This window comes from Leptonotus elevatus, unplaced genomic scaffold (assembly GCF_054856555.1).
Source record: "Leptonotus elevatus isolate MCC_2025b unplaced genomic scaffold, RoL_Lele_1.0 HiC_scaffold_213, whole genome shotgun sequence".
Classification (NCBI taxonomy): domain Eukaryota; kingdom Metazoa; phylum Chordata; class Actinopteri; order Syngnathiformes; family Syngnathidae; genus Leptonotus; species Leptonotus elevatus.
The window spans coordinates 2,501-7,500 of NW_028233604.1; positions in this window are offsets into that span (position 1 = coordinate 2,501).

A 5,000-nucleotide genomic window follows, 5' to 3' on the forward strand; every position below is an offset into this window, starting at 1 on the left:
CGCGCCTGTCGGGCGGGGGAGGGAGGGCCGGCGGGGCGCCGGGCTCCGTCGTAGGACGGCCGGGTGATGGCTTCGTAACCCCCCCGCCCCGGTTAAAGGGAGGGGGGGCGTACGTCGCCGGTTCGGGGGGCGTCTCGGCCTCGCTTCCAATCGGAGCGCGCCGGGGCTGTGCGAGCGCCGGGCCGTCAAAGGCCGGCGTTCGCGGTGGCCGGGGCGCTGTAAGGCGACCCGCGAGCCGGAGGAGCCGCCCGCCCGAACACCGGCGCGAGGCCGGCCGGCGGGGGCCCTCCGAAGGCGGGTCTTGGATGCCGTTCGTACGTGGGAGAAGGTGCGGCGTGTCGCGGGCGACGGCCTGCTGCCGAGGCTCCGGAGGCTCCGGGGGCGGCGCTCTGAAAATATCCGGAAGATCGGCCGACTTGGAAAAAAATTTGAGAACCGGGGCTGAGGAGGGGGAAAATCTGGCCAGGGAGGCCGACCCGAAGTGCCTCTAAGTCGGATAGGGATTGGGCGAAACTCCCTTGGAAGTGGCACTCTGAAAAAATTTCCAAGTTTGGCTGACTTAGAAAAAATTCGAGAACCAGGATGAGGAGGGGGAAAATGTGGCCAGTCAGGCCGACCCGAAGTGCCTCTTAGGCGGATAGGGGTTGGGCGAAACTCCCTTGAAAGTGGCACTCTGAAAAAATTTCCAAGTTTGGCTGACTTAGAAAAAATTCGAGAACCAGGATGAGGAGGGGGAAAATGTGGCCAGTCAGGCCGACCCGAAGTGCCTCTTAGGCGGATAGGGGTTGGGCGAAACTCCCTTGAAAGTGGCACTCTGAAAAAATTTCCAAGTTTGGCTGACTTAGAAAAAATTCGAGAACCAGGATGAGGAGGGGGAAAATGTGGCCAGTCAGGCCGACCCGAAGTGCCTCTTAGGCGGATAGGGGTTGGGCGAAACTCCCTTGAAAGTGGCACTCTGAAAAAATTTCCAAGTTTGGCTGACTTAGAAAAAATTCGAGAACCAGGATGAGGAGGGGGAAAATGTGGCCAGTCAGGCCGACCCGAAGTGCCTCTTAGGCGGATAGGGGTTGGGCGAAACTCCCTTGAAAGTGGCACTCTGAAAAAATTTCCAAGTTTGGCTGACTTAGAAAAAATTCGAGAACCAGGATGAGGAGGGGGAAAATGTGGCCAGTCAGGCCGACCCGAAGTGCCTCTTAGGCGGATAGGGGTTGGGCGAAACTCCCTTGAAAGTGGCACTCTGAAAAAATTTCCAAGTTTGGCTGACTTAGAAAAAATTCGAGAACCAGGATGAGGAGGGGGAAAATGTGGCCAGTCAGGCCGACCTGAAGTGCCTCTTAGGCGGATAGGGGTTGGGCGAAACTCCCTTGAAAGTGGCACTCTGAAAAAATTTCCAAGTTTGGCTGACTTAGAAAAAATTCGAGAACCAGGATGAGGAGGGGGAAAATGTGGCCAGTCAGGCCGACCCGAAGTGCCTCTTAGGCGGATAGGGGTTGGGCGAAACTCCCTTGAAAGTGGCACTCTGAAAAAATTTCCAAGTTTGGCTGACTTAGAAAAAATTCGAGAACCAGGATGAGGAGGGGGAAAATGTGGCCAGTCAGGCCGACCTGAAGTGCCTCTTAGGCGGATAGGGGTTGGGCGAAACTCCCTTGAAAGTGGCACTCTGAAAATATTTCCAAGTTGGGCTGACTTAGAAAAAATTCGAGAACCAGGCTGAGGAGGGGACCATCTGGCAAGGGAGTCCGACCTAAAGTGCATCTAAAGCGGATATGGGTTGGTCGAGCCTCCCTTGATTTGCCCTGGAGCTCCCACGTCTTAAAAAGGTCTCTCCTATAATTGTACACCAACCATTTTGAGGTTTGGGTGCAAACCTCTCGAATGGGGGGACTCGGTCCCCTATCTACAGCGCCCCTAATGACGACAGGTGGTACTGCGCCCCTGGTAGCCCGGCCATTGAAAATGAATGGGCCCATTCATTTCAATGGGGAATTTCGACCCCTGGTTGCCCGCCATTCATTTCAATGGGGAATTTCGACCCCTGGTCGCCCGCCATTCATTTCAATGGGGACTTTCGACCCCTGGTTGCCCGCCATTCATTTCAATGGGGGATTTCGACCCCTGGTCGCCCGCCATTCATTTCAATGGGGGATTTCGACCCCTGGTAGCCCGCCATTCATTTCAATGGGGGACTTCGACCCCTGGTAGCCCGCCATTCATTTCAATGGGGGACTTGGACCCCTGGTAGCCCGCCATTCATTTCAATGGGGGATTTCGACCCCTGGTCGCCCGCCATTCATTTCAATGGGGGACTTGGACCCCTGGTAGCCCGCCATTCATTTCAATGGGGGATTTCGACCCCTGGTCGCCCGCCATTCATTTCAATGGGGGATTTCGACCCCTGGTAGCCCGCCATTCATTTCAATGGGGGACTTCGACCCCTGGTTGCCCGCCATTCATTTCAATGGGGGATTTCGACCCCTGGTCGCCCGCCATTCATTTCAATGGGGGATTTCGACCCCTGGTAGCCCGCCATTCATTTCAATGGGGGACTTGGACCCCTGGTAGCCCGCCATTCATTTCAATGGGGGATTTCGACCCCTGGTAGCCCGCCATTCATTTCAATGGGGGACTTGGACCCCTGGTAGCCCGCCATTCATTTCAATGGGGGATTTCGACCCCTGGTCGCCCGCCATTCATTTCAATGGGGGATTTCGACCCCTGGTAGCCCGCCATTCATTTCAATGGGGGACTTCGACCCCTGGTTGCCCGCCATTCATTTCAATGGGGGACTTCGACCCCTGGTTGCCCGCCATTCATTTCAATGGGGGACTTCGACCCCTGGTTGCCCGCCATTCATTTCAATGGGGGATTTCGACCCCTGGTCGCCCGCCATTCATTTCAATGGGGGACTTCGACCCCTGGTTGCCCGCCATTCATTTCAATGGGGGATTTCGACCCCTGGTTGCCCGGCATTCGTTCCTATGTGGCGGGGGATTTCAACCCCAGGTCGCCCTCGTGTGGTTCTTTTTGGCGCAGCTGACCGGGCTCCGCTGCTCATGGAGGTTTGCTAGTGGAGGATAACCCCCTGCCTGGGCAACTCGAACGCCCGGCATTCGTTCCTATGTGGCGGGGGATTTCAACCCCAGGTCGCCCTCGTGTGGTTCTTTTTGGCGCAGCTGACCGGGCTCCGCTGCTCATGGAGGTTTGCTAGTGGAGGATAACCCCCTGCCTGGGCAACTCGAACGCCCGGCATTCGTTCCTATGTGGCGGGGGATTTCAACCCCAGGTCGCCCTCGTGTGGTTCTTTTTGGCGCAGCTGACCGGGCTCCGCTGCTCATGGAGGTTTGCTAGTGGAGGATAACCCCCTGCCTGGGCAACTCGAACGCCCGGCATTCGTTCCTATGTGGCGGGGGATTTCAACCCCAGGTCGCCCTCGTGTGGTTCTTTTTGGCGCAGCTGACGGGCTCCGCTGCTCATGGAGGTTTGCTAGTGGAGGATAACCCCCTGCCTGGGCAACTCGAACGCCCGGCTCCCCCCCGGTCCGCTGGAGCTCCTCCAACGGCCAGCAACAAGCCCCGAAGACGGGCGCGCTCCCCGCGGTCCGCTGGAGCTCCTCCAACGGCCAGCAACAAGCCCCGAAGACGGGCGCGCTCCCCGCGGTCCGCTGGAGCTCCTCCAACGGCCAGCAACAAGCCCCGAAGACGGGCGCGCTCCCCCCGGTCCGCTGGAGCTCCGCCAACGGCCAGCAACAAGCCCCGAAGACGGGCGCGCTCCCCCCGGTCCGCCAACGGCCAGCAACAAGCCCCGAAGACGGGCGCGCTCCCCGCGGTCCGCTGGAGCTCCTCCAACGGCCAGCAACAAGCCCCGAAGACGGGCGCGCTCCCCCCGGTCCGCTGGAGCTCCTCCAACGGCCAGCAACAAGCCCCGAAGACGGGCGCGCTCCCCGCGGTCCGCTGGAGCTCCTCCAACGGCCAGCAACAAGCCCCGAAGACGGGCGCGCTCCCCGCGGTCCGCTGGAGCTCCTCCAACGGCCGGCAACAAGCCCCGAAGACGGGCGCGCTCCCCCCGGTCCGCTGGAGCTCCGCCAACGGCCAGCAACAAGCCCCGAAGACGGGCGCGCTCCCCCCGGTCCGCCAACGGCCAGCAACAAGCCCCGAAGACGGGCGCGCTCCCCGCGGTCCGCTGGAGCTCCTCCAACGGCCAGCAACAAGCCCCGAAGACGGGCGCGCTCCCCGCGGTCCGCTGGAGCTCCTCCAACGGCCAGCAACAAGCCCCGAAGACGGGCGCGCTCCCCCCGGTCCGCTGGAGCTCCTCCAACGGCCAGCAACAAGCCCCGAAGACGGGCGCGCTCCCCGCGGTCCGCTGGAGCTCCTCCAACGGCCAGCAACAAGCCCCGAAGACGGGCGCGCTCCCCGCGGTCCGCTGGAGCTCCTCCAACGGCCGGCAACAAGCCCCGAAGACGGGCGCGCTCCCCCCGGTCCGCTGGAGCTCCGCCAACGGCCAGCAACAAGCCCCGAAGACGGGCGCGCTCCCCCCGGTCCGCCAACGGCCAGCAACAAGCCCCGAAGACGGGCGCGCTCCCCGCGGTCCGCTGGAGCTCCTCCAACGGCCAGCAACAAGCCCCGAAGACGGGCGCGCTCCCCCCGGTCCGCTGGAGCTCCTCCAACGGCCAGCAACAAGCCCCGAAGACGGGCGCGCTCCCCGCGGTCCGCTGGAGCTCCTCCAACGGCCAGCAACAAGCCCCGAAGACGGGCGCGCTCCCCGCGGTCCGCTGGAGCTCCTCCAACGGCCAGCAACAAGCCCCGAAGACGGGCGCGCTCCCCCCGGTCCGCTGGAGCTCCGCCAACGGCCAGCAACAAGCCCCGAAGACGGGCGCGCTCCCCCCGGTCCGCTGGAGCTCCTCCAACGGCCAGCAACAAGCCCCGAAGACGGGCGCGCTCCCCCCGGTCCGCTGGAGCTCCTCCAACGGCCAGCAACAAGCCCCGAAGACGGGCGCGCTCCCC